Source organism: Durio zibethinus, chromosome 12, assembly GCF_047325235.1.
Source record: "Durio zibethinus cultivar Kanyao isolate XHJ-2024 chromosome 12, ASM4732523v1, whole genome shotgun sequence".
Classification (NCBI taxonomy): Eukaryota; Viridiplantae; Streptophyta; class Magnoliopsida; order Malvales; family Malvaceae; genus Durio; species Durio zibethinus.
This window is the reverse complement of record NC_143173.1, coordinates 9,155,958-9,178,752: the sequence shown is the minus strand read 5'-3', so window position 1 is coordinate 9,178,752 and position 22,795 is coordinate 9,155,958. Positions and strand designations below refer to the sequence as shown.

General features: G+C 29.2%; 1 pseudogene across 1 annotated transcript; it reads right to left on the bottom strand.

The window, feature by feature from the left end:
- Positions 1–14,616: 14,616 nt before the first annotated feature.
- On the bottom strand, positions 14,617–18,458 carry LOC111297505 (uncharacterized; annotated as a pseudogene). Its single transcript, XR_016325839.1, has 4 exons — positions 17,879–18,458; positions 16,165–16,771; positions 15,563–15,847; positions 14,617–14,915 (listed from the first exon to the last, which is right to left on the bottom strand). The product of XR_016325839.1 is annotated as an uncharacterized LOC111297505 (transcript).
- Between the last annotated feature and the right edge of the window lie 4,337 nt (positions 18,459–22,795).

The window sequence follows — 22,795 nt, the reverse complement described above, 5'->3', positions numbered from 1 at the left end:
GAGCAAAAGAAAATTTTATTGACCATAGTAGTCTTTGTACATCATTCAATCATCCTTACATTTAAATCATAAAAACATTTGACTTGAGTATATTATTCCTTAGCCTCACACAAAAAGTTCAATAATCTCTTATTATAGCTTTGGGTTGGTACAATCTTTTGTTTAAGTGCTTTTACTTTTTTTGATCATTTTACCAGCCTTTTGGACAGCCTTGTAAATTTGAGAAGCCCAATGCTTTATGCACTGTTGCCTTCCTAAACTCTCTACTTTTCACATTTCTCGAGCATCCATTTCCATGTTACAAGTATAGGCCCAACAGTCTTCTCTTTTTTGCCATTCAGTTAAAATCTTGTCTATGTGATTCTAATTATTGACCAACTGAAGCTCTAAACTCATTAATTCTTGCTCCAAAGTTTTCTTCACCTTTTGCTAATTAGAGTCCCTATTTTGTTCCTTCTTTAATTCAACCTTTAGCTTCTCGTTTTCTTTTTGGCACTTGGCTACCCTTTTAGAGACTCCTAAAAATTTTTCTTTCCATATGTGTTGTTCTTTGGTGAGTGTAGATATCACTTTATTGTTTTCTTGAGCTCTATTTTTCCAATACTCTACCATCTCTCTTAATTCTTCCATATCCTTTTTAGATCCCTTCAAAAGTCTAATGTCTAATCCCAATCTCTTGTTTTCTTGTTGAAAGTCTTACAAACCTTCTTTTAATACCTTTCATTCCTTAGTCAACTTTTGTATTGCATCATCTTTTATCATCAAATCATATCTCAATTGATTGACTTGATCTATCATTACCATATTCTCTTTCTTCAACTTATTTCCTTCAAACTCGAACACTTGTTGGGCAATCTCTAAAGTCGACAATATTAGCTCTGAAATGGGAATGGGCAACTTATCTGAAACATTGGCTGGTAAAGGCCTAACTTTATTAACCCTTTTCCTTGTCCATGAAAGGCACCCTTCTACAATATTATCAAATCTTGTTGGACTTATTTGGTTAACTTGCTTCCATGCCTTGATGACTTCACGAACCTTTTTCATAAAACCCTATGCCCTATAATCAAACTCGAGTGAACTGAGTCCATGGGTCATAAAGATGAACTGACACGAGTCATATTATCTCTGAACCAAAAGAGATGCTTAACTCACTGCCCTTCATATTCCTAATAATGGTACCCATGACTCATCTCCACAACTATATAAAATGGACATAGGAAGCATCCATGGTGCCCTCCATGTTACATCTTCACTAGTAAGCTCTAGAAGAATGACATCCATTGACCTTTTGTCCAATCCTTCTACCATTCTTTGGCAATAAACTCCTTGATGGGAACAAAATGAATGGAGAACAGCTAAAATGATATCTTTTCTTTTCCCTAAAAGTGACTTTTAAGCCAAATAAAAGGTAGCTAAGTCACATCCAATGAATCATCCCTCACCCTTCCTTTGACAAAAATTAACTAACTTAATTGTCTCTACTAAAATAGTTGGTGAAAATTTATACCTTTATCCAATTGCTAAAAAAAGTTGACCATTTATATGTCCTAATACCTTGGGGAATATCATCAACCCATATACGGCCAAAACAAACACATCTAACCCTTGATCAGTATCAATATGTTTTTTTATATGCCCATACAGAACAGCTAATGGGATACTCTCAGCCCCGTTCTTTTCCTTTTTATGCAAGTCTATCTCTTTGACCCCTATTTGCATAATCTTGGCTAACTTTTTCCTATATTCGATAATCTTCTGCTCCTTCCAATAAATCTTGTCTTGATTAGTAAACTCTATTCGGACGAAAATGAATGTTCTTCAATTGTGAGGGTTAGGTTTTGTTGATTAAATATGAAACAACAATAATATGAATCCCAAAACTGTATTGCAACCTTAACTAGTGCCTTATCAATCTTTACTAACATGAGTAATGCCACATCCCTATATTTCTTCAAAAAAGACTCTTTCTTTTCTACTCCCCATTGCTGCCATATAAACTCCAACTCGGCTACATCATTTTGACTCAAATCCATGTGTACCAACTATAGAAGTGTAGACACATAACTAACTTCTAAGCAATCTCCTTTTCCTTGGATACTTTTTTATTAGCTTTTAACTTTCAAATAATTCTTGTTGCGAGTTGATGCTACAAATGGCTTTATGAGTGCTTCCTTTAATGTCGATTGATCCAAAACAAATACCTTTTATATGATGCATGCAGCAATATTCAGAGTTAAAAAAAAGAATTAGTAATGTTGACAAATAAATAAATAAATAATCAAGCATATAACATAACATAGTAAATTATACACGGTGTCCTAGCTTTAGGTAATTTTTCTCTAAAAAGGATGGCATGGCTATATCCTAGGTTGGATCTTTAGGGTTCATAATATGCTAGGTTTGGATTTATACGTCTAAAGGTTCCTAGACTAATTCTCACATCATCATCAATTATAGACTAGGCTCCTCGATCATCACCCATTACAAGCTACTAATGGAAAAGGTTCAATTTAAGTGGAAGTATTTCGCTAACAAATACGGAAGTTATCACCCCATGAAAGGGTAACTACTTTACTTCCTCTTAAAAGGAAAAGAGCCTAGGTCTATAGCTCATGCATGCGAGTGAATATGCAAAGTGTGCAAAGTGACATATTAATCAAAATATCACAAATAAATCATATCATAAATAAATCATAAGCACAAAATCAAAATAAAGTAATAACTAACATGCAATTTATTTTATCAAAATAAAGTATTAACTAACATGCAATTTATTTTATTTATTAACATATGTATTTTTTTTATTTTTGTTGAAAGATTAAAATAAACAGAATTAAATTAAATATCAAATAAAACCAATTAAATCCAACAATTATTAGCACAAAATTAAAATTTCTAGCCAAACTCTCAAAAGTCCCTAATGGAGTCACCAAGTTATCATAATATATCGATCTAGAGACTCGATCGCCAGACATAAAATATTTTTAAAATCATGAAAAACATGGGCAGTTGCCACCAATCTTTTTTAAGGTGTGATTGGCCACCCAAAATTTTATCTTTTTAATAAAACCATAAAACAGGTTTAAAGCTTTATTAAAAAGACAATTTTGGTTTGTGAAAACAAGATCGAATTCGGAAGTCGATTACATGTAGAGAAGGATTAGCACCCCTACAATACCCATAAATTAGTACCAATTAATTATGCACTAGTTATAATTTTGGAGAAAAATGGTTTTTATATGAAATTTAGTTACAATTCCCTTTATTTTGTGAGAAATAAAATTAGTTAAAAAAAACCTTTATTTAGGAATACTAAGAAAATCTTCAAATTAAAGAAATACCTTCAAAGTCTCTAGTATGAAGGCAGAATTTGAAGATAGTCTTTTCATTTAAGATTTATCATAACATTCCTTCTAAAAATAATAAAATAACATTTTTATAAATGATAATTATTGATAACTCTCCAACATCTAAGTAGAGCACCAATCAATTATATTTTACGGAATGTTATTTTAATTTTATTTATTCAAAACTAAAATTTTAGGAAAACTTTTGGTCTAACAGAATATAATATAATTACTATTAAACATCCATAACTAGAGTAAACATATATATATGCATTATAAATGAAGACATTAATAAACAAAACATATGCAAAATGATGATCAGGTACAAATTTAAGAATCGAGATTTTAAATATAAAAAAAAACCACTTGGACTCTCCAACATTTAGACAAAGTTTGGGTGTGAATTTTTATATTTAAAACCCCATCCTATTATTTTTTATTATTATTTTACACTTGTTAATTTTAACAAATTTATTTCAAGTTACGAAAATATATGAAAATTCTTAACAAAATAAAATTTCCTAAACACCCCAACATCTAGGCGGCATTTAGGAACAGATTACTTCATAAAAAGTTTTCATGCAATCCATGTAAATTTAAAATGAATTTAAGATTTTAATTAAATCTAGATTAAAACTTGAAGAATTTATGAACCTATCTAAAAGTCTCCAAAATCTAGGCAAACTTTCAGAGCAAACTTGTTTTTATAATTATTCTAAAATAATTAAAATTTTATACATTTTTATCATAAAATATCTTGTTATTATTGTTAGTAAAATCTTCAAAGTGCAAATAACCACTAAAATGCATGAAATATACTCAAGGAACATGAGCATATCAATTTACGCACAAAAAGACAAGACATTCAAATTCCAATATAATTCAAGAATAAGCATGATTATAATGCTAAAAATCATTAAGCAAAAAAGATATTCAAATATTTTTATACCTTAATTTTTTTATTATTATTCCATTATCCACCTTATCAATGTTATTATTACTATTATTATATATTTTTTAGAATCATGTAGTAGACATTATACCTAAGAAAACTATGTATATGAAACTTTCTCTACACCAAGAGTGATAAACAAGTAATAGTGAGACCGGACAGTACATGTGATGTTTTCCCAATATCTATGAATGATTTATGCACTAATTGAACAGACAAAAACATGCAAGGAAGCCAAGCAAACAAATATAATAATAGAATAATTTGTAGTTAACGTGAGGTTTGCCTTACATATGGCCTATTTTTGGTTCCTCTCATCCTTTATATAATCAATAATGAAGACAAGCTAAAAAAAACACCATGCAGAAGAAAGAAACCAGAAAATTACAAAAAGCTTGAAGCTTTATGGTTTGTACAAGAACCTCTACGTGATATTAAAAGCTAGAAGATAAAACTCAAACTTTTAAACCTTTCTTTCCCCTCCTCTAACAGCTTATCATACCTTGCTTTGGAAACCAGTTTCTATTAAAAACTTCTTTCCATGTCAAAAGGGTGGGACTGTGTGGGAAACATCCAAACCATGACTGCTCATAAAAAGCCAACCAACATGGTTTGGTTACCCCAAGCTAATTTCCAAGTCTATTTTTTTCTTTACCTAGGCTAACTAAAAGCTAGTCCTGAAAGATGGAAAAGCAATAACTTTAAAATAGAAAAGCAATGGTGAACAAGTATGTAGAGTGATCGATTACTGCTGCCACTAGAAGAGGCAAGAGCTATTTAACAATTCTAGAAAAATGAGACGAAGTTTCAAACATTTTGGAAAAAAGACGTAAACATAAAACACATACATGTCCAAATTAAAGCATACAAAGAATAACCATGAACATTTTGCAAAAAATACAATGCCAGGGGTGAAAATAGTGTCACAACCAATGCTGTAAAATGGCAAACATTGAGCTGTCTTACCTCTTCTTTTTTTTTTCTAAATGTTGGTTTTTCGTCTTTTGTTTTCTATGAAAAGCTCTCACCTTTACTAAGCTTTCTCTTAAAAATACTTCATTTTTCTCCTTTCTTTTTACTTAGCTTTCATTCTTCTTTTTCATTTATGTTTTTGTTCTCTTTTTTTTTTTCTAACCAAAGCTTTTCTTTCTTTTTTTCTGGCTTGCCTCCTTTCCTTTTTTTTTAGCGTTCGCTTTACATCCTCCCTCCCTTCCTTTTAACATCTAACCCCTAAAAAAATCTGATTCTTAATGAATAAAGACCCTTGGATGAGATTTCATCCAAGGGCCAAAGCTTGTCTTTTAATTCCTTTCAAAGACTCACCTTTGGCCATTGGATCAAGATCATTAAAAGATCCAATGGTCCACATTATTCACTGGAAATGTTAGATTTTTATGCCCTCCAAACTCATGAAAAGACCATTTTACTCGTAGTGTAAAGTTTTCGATATTTAGGCCATTTTCTAAGAAATCAATGTTCCCATGCTCATTTTTTTGGGATTTTAAAATACCAAAAATCATAAAATATTATAAAATTGATATCTAAAAAGTTTCATGAAAATCAAAGCTCAAGAAGGTCAAATTATGAAAATACCCTTATAAGGATATTTTCGTAATTTTGCATATCTCAAGGTACAATAAAGATTTTCGTGTTTCAAAAAATTCCCAAATTTAATTCTTAACTACATTTATTCCAATTAGGTTTTGAATTTTGAGAATTATCCTGGACTTTATCCATTTGGAATGAGTTTTTGTGAAATTTTGACTTTATTTGATCGGATTTGACCCGGTTGACTTTGGATATCTAAATAGGCAAATTTGTGAACTTTTTATGGGTTATAAACTGTCTAGGTCCATGTTGATAAATGAATCTTAGGTCAATCATGTTGAAATATGTCTCAAACAAAATTCGGTGTCTATAATATTAAAACATGATTTTGAGGTTTCTGCGAAAAATCAATTTCGAAAAAGTCAATTCACAAAAATATCCCTAAAAGGTATTTTGATAATTTCAACCTTTTCAAAGAGTGATCAAGGCTTTTAATGGACTAAAATACATAAAATAATATCAAATAATGATCTGAAACCTTTCACAAAAAGCAACCTTAGGAAGGTTAAGTTACAAAATTATCTTTAAAGGGTATTTTTGTAATTTCAACCCTTCTGAGGTGCAATCAAGGTTTCTAATACACTAAAATTTATGAAAAAATATTAAAATGTGATTTGAAGCTTTTCATGAAAAACTAACCTCGAGAAAGGAAAATTTAAAAAATATCTCTAAAAGACATTTTGGTAATTTCATTCCTTCTAAGGTGCAATCATAGTTTTTCAGTACATCAAAATCACAATTTTATTAATCGCAAGCTTTAATACTCTTATTCAATTGTGAATTCCAAGAGTTGATATGGGTTCAACCAAGTTTGATCAATTTTGATCAAGTTTGATTTTATTTAACTGTATTTGACTAAGTTTAACCATAGGGCATTTGGTTAATTTAATCTAAAATTCAGTTTAAAAAAAAATCATCAATCTTAAGAAAGTGCTGGACATGAATTGGGCTTGACTTTTAAAAGCATCACAACTGTTAGAACTTGCCCTAACAAAATTAGGTATCTATAACTATCCCTCTTTGTATATTTCTAAGAATAAAAAAATAATACAAATATAAAGATATCAATTTTTTTCAAGACTAAGGCTTGAGGGGTTTTTTTTTGTTATTTTGTTTTATTTTATTTTATTTGGTTGTTTTGTTGTTTTTTATTTTTATTATAATTTAAAAAAAAAAAAAACTTCTTTCATTGAAGGCCCTACAACATTTGAAAATAAACCTAAAAGCTCTTTTCATTAAAGGCTCAACAACTTTTGAAAATAAATCTAAAAGCTCTATTCATAAAAGGTTCCATTACTTTTGAAAATAAATCTCATCTTGATGCTAATTAGACTAGGCTTGACATTTAATCAATGCCAGCTAAACTTGGCTTAATTCTCATCTATGCTAGCTAAATTGGGTTTAATCTTTATAGGTATCAACTAAACTGGCTTAATCTTATCAGTGCCAGCTAAACTGGGTTTAATTCTTGTTGATACCAAATAAACTAGGCTTAATCTTATCGGTACTAGGTAGATAGGCTTAATTCTTACTCGTGCCAGCTAAATTGAACTTAATTCTAATCGGTGCAAGATAAACTAGATTTAATTCTCATCAGTGCTAAATAAGTTACGCTTAATCTTACCAATGCTAGCTAAACTAAGCTTAATTATCATCAATATCAGCTAAATTAGGCTTAAAAAATATTTCTTCAATGCCAGTTAAACTAGGCTTAAATCTTATTAGTGCTAACTACAATGACCTTAAAATTAGGTTGCCAACTAAACTTGGCTTAATCTTATAGGTGCCAGCTAAACTAAATTAATCTTATCGGTGCCAGCTAAACTAAACTTAATCTTAAAATAGGCTTAAAATCTCATCTCTTTGAAAATTTCTTGACAATTACTTTTTCTCAAAACTTAACTTGTCATCATATCTCATCTTTCTCATCCATTTTCTCAATAGCCCATCCTCTTTTTGCAATTTTTTTTTCACTTTTCCAATTTTTTTGACATTTTGACCTCTTGTTGAACTATTTTCTCTTTTTTTTTCCTTCTTTTTTCATGAGAAAACTCTTCTTTTCTTTTGCTTTCTTTATTTTTTTTATACCCTTCTTTTTTAGCTTTTTTTTTTATGATAGAATTCCCTTTCTCTTTTTACTTTTTTTTTTATAGAATTCCCCTTCTTTTTTTTACATTCTTCTCTTTTTTCTTTTTTGATAAAATTCTTCTTCTTCTTTTTTTCTCTTTTCTTGGGTTTTTTTTTAAGAATTTCTTCTTTGCTTTTTTATAAATTAAAATGTTCTTATTTTCTCTCTCTTTCTTTTTTTCTCAATATTTACAGAGTTGACAAATGTAATTATGACACAAACGTCTATTCTGGATGAATGATGCGAATGTAAATGTCTTTATATAAATGCAAGAATCCATGCCATGACAAAACTTTTTCATAATGCAAATACTTAATACAAATGCAAGAGATTTTTTCATGATGTAAATGTCAATGTTTTTTCACGTAGATGACTCTATAATGATACAAATGCAAATTTTTTTTATGACACAAATGTACTTAACTAAGATGTAATGACAAAATTTTAACCAGAAAATTCTCTTTTTCATGATGTAAATGAAAATGCCAACATTCCTACTGGACATCGATGGCCCCAAAAATATAAATGCAAATATGCAAATTCAATTTTTTTTTCAACAATGCAAATGCTCTTTGCAACCATAAAATTTCATTTCAAAAAATGCCAATGCCCATGTAAATGTAAAAATTTTCATGATGCATATGCCCCAACATGGATGCAAACACCAAAAATATTATTTTTTTCAAAATTCTTCTTTCTCAATTCTGCTTATTTCCCATTGCCCATCAAATTAAGTCTTTGACTTCTTTCTAATAGGATTTCAACTTACCCTTTTTTTCTATTCCTCCACCTATTTTCATCTTTATTTTTTTAAATTCCTGCTTCTTTGCTTTTCAAGCAAGCTCTCTTGATTTTTCTTTCAATTTGAACATGCAGTCCTTTTTTATTTCCAATTTCAACATACAATACGCAACATGCATTTTAGACTCGATTGCAAAATCAAGAAGACAAACCACCATTTTTCACTTATAAAAAATCATTTTTCTTTCTTTTTTTTTTTTCAACAACATTAATTCTTCAATGAAAACAATTTTCTTTTCGGAATCCAAACTGGTCTAAAGGTTCTCATAATTTGATAATTTTCTTTTACACCAAATATGAATTACTTACTTTTCATAAAAATGTGTGACTAGTCATTCAAAAATTTTCAAAATGGTTAACAAAATTGCCTAACATAATTAAATTTCTTAGTCAAAGATAGCTAAATTTCTAAACAAATGTGACTTTGAGAGTCTCTTGAAAATTGGCATTCCCTATTAGAAATGAAAGAAACAACAATTTTATTTTTCAAATGGATTGAATGGTTCAGTACATCAAGTTTCTATTTCATTCAATAAAGTTTTACAATTTAAAAGGCATAAAAGAGATGTATACTTTTCCATCTAGGCTTACACATGAAACAAATTTTTTCTAAAAGGTACAAATCCCTTGAAAAACTAAACATGTCTGAACTTTTTTAAGTATCCAAATGTGACATTTTGATACATGTTAAGGTCAGCTATGATGGACTCAAATTTTTAAAAAGTCATTAAAGAATGATAAAATAAGGCTAAAATTTTCAAAATCAATCTTTTTAATGGATTTCAAACTTTTAGGGTCTTGTATTCTTGAATTTTTCAAGGGTTTGAGTAGTTTCTTATTGACCTCTATTATTTTGCTTGGCATTAGAAGTGGCTTCAAAGTCTTCCAAGTTTGCTTTAGATTGCCCTTTTTAAGGGTTTTCACTTTAAAGCCATATCCCCTTTTTTATTATTTTATTTTATTTTATTTATTTTTTATTATTATACCATGCACTTAAGAATTCAAACTTATCCAAAATGAGTTAATGGTCCAAATAGGTAATAAGGTAATAAATGAAAATAATAAGGTTAATAGGTTTTATGGTCATTCTTTAAAGAGAAGCTCTTTAATTTTAAGCATCTATGCTTGATCCAATATAGACTTTTCTAATGGCATAATGTAAGCCAAGGCTCGAGATTTTCAAGAAAATAGATAGATAGGCCTAAAATATGTGTTTAAGGGTAATTAAACCAATAATCATTCTTTCTCATTTGAAGAAATCACTTTGGGATATTTGTCCTTTTCGATTTCCTATAATTTACATTCAATCATTCATTTTCTTTTTGTTTTCCTTCTTTTTTTTCTTTTTATTTTTTTCTTGTTCATTTTTTCATTTTTCCTTTCTTTCTTTTTCTTTTCTTATTTTCTCATTCTTTTCATTTTTTTTCTTTTTCTTTAAGTAGATTCAAAACTTTAAGAATCTTTTATTGGACATTTTCCCTTAACATATATCCTTCTTGAATTTTATCATACTTAACCTTTAAATACATCCCTTTTTGCCCCTTAATGTGAAGGGTGTCCTTGGTCAAGGTTTGTTTAGAAAAACTTTTATCAGGCTCAAAAAGGTAGCAAAAGATAAATTTCTATATTTGTGAAAGGATGATGAAATATGTACTCTTTCATCATCTCAAGCACAATTACTCAAATTTAAAGAATAATTCTTTTCGAAAAAGTTTTAAAGAAATTATTTTTTTCAAAATTTTCTTTATTTGGGATTTTCTTAGTCTTTCTAACTTTCTTTAAACTCTTTGGCTTTCTCTCCATGGTCTCTTTATAAATTTATTGAGATCTTTTATTTTTGGATTCATTTGAATGTCTCAAGTGCATAATGTCATAATCAAAATATTTCTTTCTATTTCTTTTCTTTCTTTTCATTTCATTTCTTTTTTTCTTTTTGCTTTTTCTTCTTCTTCTTTTTCTTTTTTTTGTATGCCTTCCACCACAATTCAAGAAAGATGTCACATTTTGACAAAACCACCCCTAATGAAGGTTAATGTGGAATAAAATCGTTTAACATGTCAAATGATTCTTTTCACTTCACAAAATATTGGGTTAGTCATAACTCAAGTTGTCTTAAACAAGTTCAAAATGTTCAAATAGATATGATAAGAACACAAATACTTAACAAATGCATATATTTCAATTTTCCAATGGTTCTAACCTGATTTATAAATGAATAGTTTCAAAAACACCATTAAACCTTTGTGACATTCATTAAAATAGCATTAAAAACAACTTTGCATAACTTGAGATTTCAAAAATCAATAAGCCTTGTGTACTCCCATAGGTTTATGCATAAATATAATTTAATCAAACGAGTATAAAGCTCAATTACGCCAATTATGTCAAACAATCACCATTACTATCAAGAATTTAAGTGCAAGGTCATGTTTAATTATGCTAATGCTCACAAATTATGATATAAATATTTTAAGAATCAAGTAAGCACCAAAATGATTTCACAAAGCATGATATCATCAATATTGAACATTCATAAACAAAATCATGTTTAAGCATATTTTCTCAAAATTAAAGCATAAATATATCTCAATAATGTACAAAATCAATTTCACCAACCATGAGAATATATTTATATCAAGATCATCTAGCACTCAAGATCAAAAGCAAAAATATATCCAATTTAGTCTTATACTTTCTCAAAATTATGCAATTTATAACATGTTCATCATAGAATTAATTTTGCACAATCAATATAAAGCATAAGAAATTAAACACTTAAAATTCAATATAGAATAGGTAACAAAATTTCAAATTCACTTCAAATAAAAATTTGGCGTAGAGGTTACCCATCTTTCATTCATATAACTCATAATTTTCAATTTTATGAGTTTTGAGAATTTTCTTACCACCTTAGAAACCATCTTGAATTGTAGGATATTTTATGAAGGTTATTAGAACTACAAAAATAGAGTTCAAGCTCTGATACTAATTGTTAACTCAGCTATAAATAAAAAAAAACTGAGAGGGGGTGAATTGAATTTTTTCCAAATTTATTTCCAAAAATAAACTTTCAAATAAATGTAAATGAAAAATTTTAAATGTAAAAGATATATCAAAATAAAACACAAATAAACAACAATGAAAAATAAAAGAGTATAGTAAAGAGATCAAATACAAAGATTTTAAAGGTCCGATCCTTTTACAAAGGCATTGATATCCTCTTCTTTAGCTTCCCTAGCTAAGAATCTAAATTCACTAATTTTTAAAAATTCTTACAAACAACCTTTCAAGGCTAAAGTACAACCTTTCACTCCTTACATTTCTAAGCTAAGGTAGTGACCTCTGATCATTTAAAATGAATTTTTACAAAATATCTCAAAATCATTCAAGAGGATACCTCACCTCTTGATTACAATTAAGCTCTAATATTTTGCAAACTAAAGAAACCTCTAAAAATTTTAGTGTTTGTCTAATGATATACAAATGAGAAACTAAATGATTTAGATACTACATATACAAAGAATATGAAATTTAAGCTCTAAACTTTTTGTTGTTCTTGATTTTCTTGGAGAATTTTGAAGATATGGCTTTATGAACTTTCTCTCATGTCTCTCTTTTCTTAATGGGTGTTGGAAGACCTCGTTATATAAAGAAAAATGAATTTGAGCCTTTGAGATTGAGTTGGAAAAAAAGAAAGCTATTTTTCCTTCAAAATTTAGTCGTTGGAAGTTGTCAAGGGTGAAGGGATCGACCGATACATTAATGGATCAATTAAGTACTAAATTTCATTCAAATTTTGACTATTGTAGGATAATGGATCAATTCATTTCAATAGGGGATCGATTGGGTTAGCTTGGTTTTGCATTCAGGCTAATTCAAGATGAATAGTGAAGTCGGCTGCCTTAAATTAAATCATATTTTGCACTCTGCTCACTAATTTGATTATGTTTTAAGTTTCACAATTCCAAATCAATATCAGTTTGAATATTTAGAAATTAGACTTAATGAGCTTTTCTATCCATATAAAATTCAACATCTAATTCAATGTATAAAAAATTTAGTGAATTTCTAAATTTACCCTAAGTGCAACTATTAGACAATCTGCATAGTCTCTAGAAAAAATTTAAAATCTCTTTTTAGAAAATTTAGTTTTGGTTTTGTTTAATCTATTAGAAAGTAAACTCAAAAAAAAATTTATCCATATAAAATTCAAATATTAAAAAATTTATAAATTAATACAGAAAAATAAATCAAATTTAATGTTGGAAAAACCTTGTTCTTACAAAATATCTTTCTCAAGTTAATTAATTTCTTAGAATCAATATTATCAAAATTGTATTGAATCCAAGATGAATAAGTTCATTTCAATAACAACATGAGGACTTTTATTTAAGTTCAAATAAAAATTTTTAGAGAGTTTTTGTTTGAGAAATATAAAAGCACAAAAAAAAAGGTTTAAGCTTTTTAAAAACATTTTCTAATACAAATAATATTTCGAAAGACAGATTTTTTTAATACCAAAATAATATATTATAAGAATCATATATTAAATAAATCTTTCCAATATCAAAAACCTTTTTATGAAATAATTTTTATTTCAAATATTACTAGTATTTAGGTTTGATTATAAACAATATAATTTAAGAACATATACTCAATAAATTTTTTTCAAAATTTTAGTCAAATTTACTTAGCTTAATATTTTATCATTTAAAAATAAAAATAAATTTAAGACTAACAATATAATATAAGATTAACTACATATTAAATTATTAAAATGCCCTTATCATTGCTTTATGAAAATTTGACATGTGGTATTTTACAAAAATTATCATAATACCCAATTAAATTTTAAATTAATAATAATAAGACTAGACTATAGATTAAATTACTATAATAAAATAAAAATAAAAAATATAATGTGATAAATATAAATATAAAAAGATATAACAAAAAAATAAATTATTATTTTTTTATTTTCTTTAAATATTTTTACAAAAAAAAATTTGTAGATTATAATAGATTAAAAATCATATACTTGATCAAATGATTAACAAAAATACAACACTCAAAATATAATACAAAAAATTAACAAAAAATTATATCTTAATATGTGAAATATTATATATATTAATGTTAATATTTTATTTATTTTATAATTTATAATTTTTATATTAAAAGAATTATAAATATATTCAAAATAATAAAATATTATTAAATAATAATAATTTTTGGAAGAAAAATAATTCACCCTGCGTTCGGAGTGTTACGTTTAGTTAAAGTTTCAAATTTGTCTTGAGAAAAAAATTTATGGAAATAAAAAATACCCTTTTCTCGAATAACACGAGTCTAATGGATTACAATACAAATACTAGTATTTCAATTTCTGATGTTAACAAATAGCCTTTCTTTTTTTCGAATTTTTTTATGCGGAAATACGTGGCATATCGACGTTTTCCATAGTAAAATCCTGGGCAACACCTCTTCCTCTAATCAGGGGAGGTAAAATCCTTGTTCAGATCAACCATGTCGGAATTTCAACCCAAGACTCACCCAAACAAAAAAAAAAAAAAAAAAAAACACTATACTTATATCAATTTCCAATTGAAAACTAATTATATATATATATATTTCAAATTGAAAATTATGTGTTAAACAAGTCCACCCCTATTCAAACCCCAAAACTGGACATCCTCTGTTTTAAACAATCAATGACAAACATTCTAATCTCGCGATGCAACCGGAACTAGTTAAACGATCAAGAGAATGTTTCCCCACACAATATGACATCAACCAGTTGATTAAAGAAAATAACAAAGTTATCCAACAGCATAAAAGCATCATTTTTTCACTCCTTAACTATGATTATAATCCACCAAAAAAAAAAAAAAAAAAAAAAAGCTAGATGAACAGGAACAAATCGTCTACAAGTGTCTTTAAACAACGAACCTAGTAATTCAGCGATGCTAAACCCTAACAGGTGGAGAAATTTGCATAATACAACTTGGTTAAGCTCTAGTACAATTTAACCATTCTGCAAGTAATCAAAGCGCAGAGGTTGGTGACAAAATGGAGCCTGCAATGAAGACAAAGAAGGCGATTTAGATGGAATGTTGAAAATACAATGGTACAACAGTCTTAAAAGTGTACAAATGATATACAACCACTGCCACACTGGCGAAAAGCACAAGAACATGCAGCAAAGGGTAAAAACAGCAACAATCAGGCACAGGCATATACAAGGAAGTAGGACTCCTATGGTTTCCTTTGGCCAACTATGTCACGCAAAATCAATTCCAATATTTTGACAACTAAATCAGTTGACTTTTCTTTTCAATAAAATATGAAGCCAAAAATGGACATCTTGCAAAATTGAAGATAACACTGGTGTGTACCTCTCTGAAATGAAAGCCTTGATTGACAATTCGTTCAGAAACCAAAGCTTAATAACTTGACAACTCACCAAAAAATTTCAGGGGAAAATCCATATTTACAAAGAAACCAGAAATTGCAATACTTGCTACAATATATATATATATATATATATTATAAATAAAAATAGATAAAAATGTTGAAGACAAAGTAAGATTACAAAACTAATGTACCACTGGAATTTCTCTTAACCTATAGACAACTAATTGGCAAAGAGAAGCAAAACGCAACACCATAGGAATGCAAAAGACAAGACAATCTAATTACTTACAGAGGTAATAACCAGCCTACCTGAAATACAGCATGTATAAACTGATCATATGAATGTGGATACATTGTTGGAGCATTTGGCCATTGCATATAGCACCATCACTAGAAGTTGGATTCATTCCCAGGTCACCAAAAGGGGTCACAGCTGGCCTTGGAGGAACGCTATAACTGAGGGAAGCTTGTGTACTTGCAACCTGACCCAGCTGAGGAAAAGCAGAATCATACTGCATGAATGGAAGCTGAATCTTCTGCATATTGTAAGAAGCCAAGCCAAAGCTCTGGTTACACGGAATACTTCTAACATACCTGCATCAGTTCAGAGTAATTTAATTTAGAATTAAGAATAAATCCCCTCCATGGGGACCAAATTATACTCCATATTCTATGCCAACTTATCATTCTTATTTCATTCAAAGTGGCATGTACTTTATCATTATGATCATCATTAGTACTTTTACATTTGCACCTTACCTACATTCTATTTTCTTGAGAAAATGGGGATAGGAGCCATTACAAATTTTCAGTTAAATAAAGAATTTGTAGAAACAAACATTACACAATCCAGAGCGATTAACCAGCTGGATAGCTCCAAATTCCTAAAATACTAGGAGCATTAATCCCACCTTTGATAACTCCGGTCATAATCTGGGTCAATACGATCCTTCTCTCTGTCTCTGAAAATGGCTACTCTAGATGTACCATCCCAGACAGTAATATATTTCTCTGGCTCAACCATGGGGCTCCTGTAATTTTCAAACTCATCTCTTATAAGAGATTTGCTTTTTCCATCAATAGAAATCTGAGGTGAAGAATCATCAGAATCAGGACTGCTAGGGTTACTGATAAAATGTGCCCGTGCCCTGTCATACTCTTCCTTCCTCTCTTACATGCTTCTCACAGGACTTCTTTTGAAACCAATTTGATTAGCTTCATTTACAGATCCATTATTTGTTCTCGGCCTAATAGCAATTTTAATCTGGTCTGGTATATCATATTCCAAGTGTTTGGCTGCAATTTCAGACAAACGAACAGCAGGCCATCTGATTTCACCCATTCTCTTCGCCACAATTATGCTTCCACCATTATCATGAACCATAGATATCAGCCCATAGTGTTGAGCAACACGATGTGCTGCAAGCCGAAGGTAAGAAGTGGGAAAATGTTGGAACTTAAATTGCCGCTGGTCAGAGTTTTGCAGAAATCTCTGGATATCAAGTTCCATCCGCAAGACTAAATCCCAGAAGGAAAAAAAACACAAAAGAGAGAAAGACCATAAATCTACTGAGAAAAAAGGCAAACTTAAGAAAAGAAGTATATGGCATAATACTTTAAACAAACTATGGAATTTTATTCCCTTCTTTGTAAACTAAATGTGGTCTTTTTTGTCTTTTTTTTTTCTTTCCTTCTTTTTATATTCCATAAATATGGTTGATTTGGAAAAAAACAAAATGAAGACACCAGTGATAAAATATAAATATGAGGAATTTAAACCCTAAAACTCTTAAATTGAAAGGCCCTGTAATTTTAATCATTGCAAACTAGGAAAAAACAGCAAATATCAATATAAATAAACTGATATGCATATATGTGAGGAACCAATGAACAGCGAATAAGGGAGACAAGTATACAACTGCAGTATTTTACCAAGCATCCACTAGTTACATAATGAGCGTTCATTAATGAATCTAAACCACTCTCTTTTTCTAAGCTCCCTACCACTCTAGAACGATTCCTGGTATCTATTTTCTCGTTAGAACCTAAACTACGGAAACTAAAGAAATGAAAACAGGAAAAAGCTTCATCATGGCAATTGTACTTTCAGCTACACAGACAAATAATAAACCGGTAATCAAACTAAAATTTACATGAAACCTATAATCTTGTTATCTTTAAAAGTGCACAAAACAACTAAAATGTATATCCTAATAAAATTATGTATAGTAAAAAGATTTCAATAGAATTTTTCATTATTTCAGAAACCAATTAACAGCAAAAGCATTCACCCAACTTTGATTTAGATGTGCTCAGTTATGCATTGCTCTGCATATTAAGCCATCAGAATTAAACAAAGAAAACAAGCAACAAATGTAACTTGATTTTTCTCCCCCTCAATTTCTCAACACAAAATTAAAAATCAATGAAAAGCAAATCCCAGATCCGATAATAATCACTTTTATATGAAAAACCCTACCCCTAGTTAACCCCAACCAAACCAAATCCAATCTAAAACCCATAGACATGATAAACCCTAAACTCACAAAAAAAAAAAAAAAAACCTGATTATACAGAGATCGAATAAAAAAGTAAAATTGAGATTTAAAGCAAAACAAAAATTACTAGTGAGACGATGACGTGGATTTTGAAGTGCCTCAACCAGGAAAGGATCAGGGGCCGACTCTTTGTTGTTGACAGCTTCGGCGGCGGCGGCCGCTGTTGTCGTCGTAGTCAAAGTCAAGTCCATGGAAATAAAGTTTTACCTTTTCTACCTCTGGGCCAAATCTTTTTCTTTTATGTTCTTCCTCTTCTTGATGACGAATGAATCGATTAATGAGGAAGAAGAGATTTTCTTGTTGTCAGCATCTAGGAAAAGAGAGAGAAAGCTTTGGTCGTTTCTCTCTCCAAAGGAGAAAGGAAGAGAGAGGGGCAAATTTTTCTGATTTTATACATACTCGACCCTAATCCCAAATGCTTGCAAATTGCAACTTGACAAGGAAAGATATGGTTTTGCAATCAAAATGTTTTATTTCTATTTTAAGACCAAAAATATGATAGCAGCAATGGAGCAGGCAATGCAAGTTCTCAGACAGGCTCAGTGGCAGGGGCAGCGGCCCGGCCCTACCCCTCAAGTAGCTCATGGTTGTGCTGGGCTATATGAGGGAAATTTTGGATGGTCCAGTGCGGTGGCAAGTACCAAATGGTACGGCACAATGTTTTGGGTAGTGGACGGATTTTATTCCAATATTCGATCCCCTTTTCCTTTTTTTTTTTTTTTTTTTTTTGCAAAATCCAAGTTTATTTAGATGTATAATACTAATTTTTTTAATTTTCTTTTTTATTCCATCGAAATTATTAAAAATTTAAAGAGAGTCAAAATAAGTAAATGATAATGACCAATATTTAATTTTTTTTTAAAAAAAATCTTAATAAGGCTTTATATTTGTACATACATTTTTTATGAAAGTATAATTGTTCTTTTTAAAAGTAAAATCCTGTATTTCATATATTATCACACACATTAATTTTTAGTGTTTACTTATTCAAGAATATTAATATTGATTTTTTTTTTGTCTCTAAACATATTTTTTTACTTTTGTTTTTACAAGCACAAGATAAATAATAAACGTTATAATGAAACGACACCAAATTTAACTTATAAAATTCATAAATGATTATATTATTGGCTTGAATTAGTAATTTATTATAGGAGTTTTCTATTGAAATAATGAAATTATATACTTAAGTTTCCTTTTTTGTAAATTCTAAAATTTTGGATTTAATTGTAGAACTTTTTTTACATAATGTAAGTTGATAACTTGGTATATGACCCCATCGAAATTTTTCTACATGCACCACTGCATGTTAGAAGTCAATCATATATATATATATATATATTTATTTATATTGTATTATAAGATATATAATTATCTTATAAAGTTTATTTGTGTGTAATCTGGTATGAATAATTTATATTATAAACACATAGGATAGTTCTAATAAATAATTTTATTTAATTAATTATTTAATTTTTAAAAATTTTTAATTTTAAAAAGTTAAATTTATACAAATATTTTATAAATTTTGTCCTAATTTAAATCAAAACGCATCACATAACTCGCTCTTACCTCTCTCTCTTTATTTATATATATATATATATATATATATATATTAAATCTAAAATTCAAAGAGCATTCAAAGGTTAAATCTTAAATTTTAGGAACTTTAAAAACTATATCATATCTAAATCAATAGCTTCATAAATTTAAATAAATAAAATTTGTGGCTGAGTTATTGTAGTTTACTAATTTTTTTTCTTTTCTTATCATTTAAAATAAAAGAAAAGAATATCTTTCTCAATTTAAAATTATACATATATCTTAATTTAAAATTATCCAAACCTTTTTTAGCATAATTTAAAATCAGATTTGGATAAATTTAATTTTTAAAATTTAAAATTTTTAAAAATGATAAAGATTGAATATATATATATATATATGTGTGTGCTATGATTTCTTTTGACCTTTAGTATTTTTTTTTTCTTTATAAGAAATAAAAGCAATTAGATTTTGGTCACAAAATTCTTGCATGATAAATTTTCAAAATCAAACATAAAAAAAATTTTCATGATGGTTGAATAGAAAATTTTTATTATATATGGGTGAGTTTGGAATCTTATATCCTTTCTTTATGCTTCTTCGATGTATTTTTTTAAGAGCCTCTGGTGATTGATAAGATGATTTGTTCAGTTTCAATTTTAAGAACCATAAATGTGCAATAATTATGTCGTAAAATTTTTTATAAGAAAACTTCAAATACATTTAAGGAGAAAATTTTAATTATAGCACTCCTTTTCTTCTTCGAATAACAATTTAAATGTATAACGTGTTTGTGACAAGACTTTTTCTCTTTTAAGAGAATTAATATATCAAATTGCACAAGCAGATAAATGACTTTTGGTGATTTACGTTCAAACATTAAAAAATATGTGAATTTTTGTTATGAAAGGCTCCAAGGTATGCTCATAAAGATTCCTGTTTTTTTAGTTGTATGCAATGCTTCTATTGTTGAGTTTTTCAATATATTTTTTGGATAATTTCATGATTGAGATATTGGAAATTCATGTTGATAATCCTTCAATTTGTGTGGTATTAGTTCATTTAAATTTCCGTTTGTATATGTCTTTGATTTATTTTTTTATTTGTTGACTTATGAAAATTAGTACTCAAAATGTTGTTAGGCATCACAAGCATTATTATAATTTTATAGCCTTGAAATTATTACTATTCTTTTAAGGGATACTTATAGACATTAGGATTATTTGGCTCAATTTATATATGAAATGTGAAACCAGAAGCATTATTAATGAGAATTATATAATTTAATGAATAATTCATGAGATGATAAGCTGAATTTTCTTTTTCTTAACATTGTAGTTTTGATTCAACATCTATTGGTGCTAAGATGTCTTCACAAAGGCAAAAACCTAAAATCATAAAGCAAAAGGTCGGTTAGTAGCAAAGCCCAGAGGTTTTTTTGGCATTTATGTTCCAATGTTTAAGTCAATGCTCGAAAAGAGAAAAAAAAAAGATAAAGCTTGGAAATAGATATAAAAGAATTAAATAATTAATACTTGAGAGAGAGAGGTTATTTATACCTGTAGGATAAAAGTGTTGAGCTTAGGTGGCCCAAGCTCTAAGTGGCGGGGCTAGGGCTAATGATTTTGGCCTAACATGATCTAGCAATTAACAACCTAATTGAGAGGTGACAAGTTGACGTTTTTATGTGCCTTCAAGTGGTAAGTTGAGGTGGTCAAGCTAACATGGATCTCGTGACTTCAAGTCAATCCAACATGTTAACTTAAGTCAAAAGACCAAATTGCCCCTATCAAGTTGATGACTCACAGTTAGGGGCAAAATGTTTATCTTGCCCTTTGGACAATAAAATACCCCTAATATTGTATCCCTTATCGTATAGGTTGAGGTGTCAAACTAACGAAAAATATAACTGGTTGATTTGTTGTTAAAATTGAGCTATGAGTTGAATGTGGATTTCTTTTGGAGTTCTTATTATACCGATGGGCAAACTATTTTTATGACTATCTCAACCTCAATCTGTCGAGCTAATCTCTATGACTATGTCAATGTGGATGGGGTGATGTTGGCATTCTAATTAAGGTGATTGACTCGATACTCTATGATATGGTCAATTTTTTTCATTCTAATTAAGGTGATTGACTCAATACTCGTATGATATGGTTGATATAACACTTGTGGTGTATGGGCATTGTGTTTGATGCGAGATTCATGTGCCATGATCGATCTAGCATTCGTACAGTATGGTCGGCATGACACTTGTAGATTTTAGATACACCTATTATACATTCATCTAAATCTACATTTATTGAGGAGAGAGAAATTTAGATGGGAGTAAAAATTTTAGGTAGTTCTTTGAATTTGGATTGAGAAGTCGAAGGGTTATCCTCAATATTTGTATAATGACATGGCTCGATATGGGATGTCCATCTGGCCTAAGACTTGGCTATATGAAGCCTTTCAGGGCTCCAATTCCTTGCTTTTCATCACTCTTTTTGCTTAATTGCTAACCTATTTTTGTTGATCTCCAACTTTTCATTGTTTGAGCTTTTCTTTGTCTAACATTCTCTTTCTCAGACAATTTCAGTACGTCTTTTTTTTCTCATTATGTCATCTGATTCAAGTTTATCTAACTTTACGGTAGAAGTTAAGTGAGGTCAACTCGACCAAGATAAAGTTCCTTCGAATGACAAGGCCTTCTCTGTTATTATAAGAAATGACATGATGATTGTGAAATTTATAGCTTTTCCTAGGCCATATTTGCTTCAAATTTTAAAAATTTTCATAAATTTTGTGCCTTAATGTGTTAAAATCTTGATTTTCAAGTTTGCATGAAGAAATTAGTCAACTTGGATGTAAATGACAAAATCCATGCAAACCATGCAAAGGTGGCAAGAATAAAGCCATGCATGAACCATACAGTCCATGCAAAGTTAGTGGATGACATTAAGCTAAGGTATAAAGAAGTCTACTAAAGCTGATTTGGCCATGCATGAAAGAATTCTCAATCCATGCAAAAGGTGATAACTTTGGCAGCCCATGTAACTGAACTAACAAGCCCAATGATAGAAGACAACATGTTCGGCCAAAAGAGAAAAAATATTGCATGATGACTTCAAATTTCAAAAGATTCTTAAACTAAGTGAAACAAATCAAGGTATCATGCATTTCAAATTTAAACCAGTCAAATCTTCTATGATCTTTGATTAAAATTCAAATTTTGGTTGACTTGGCTAGGACACTTAAGCATGGGGGGCATATGTGACTAATCAATGGAAAACATTTGGCCACAAAAGATCCATATCATTCGAGAAGCATCCTTTCAGTCCATATCATTTGAGAAGCATCCTTTCAGCTAAGCTTCATTCAAATCCAAGAAGATTACATTTTTGAATTTAAAGGAGTTTAAGCATAATGGAAATGTCTAAATCCATCCTCTTAGGCC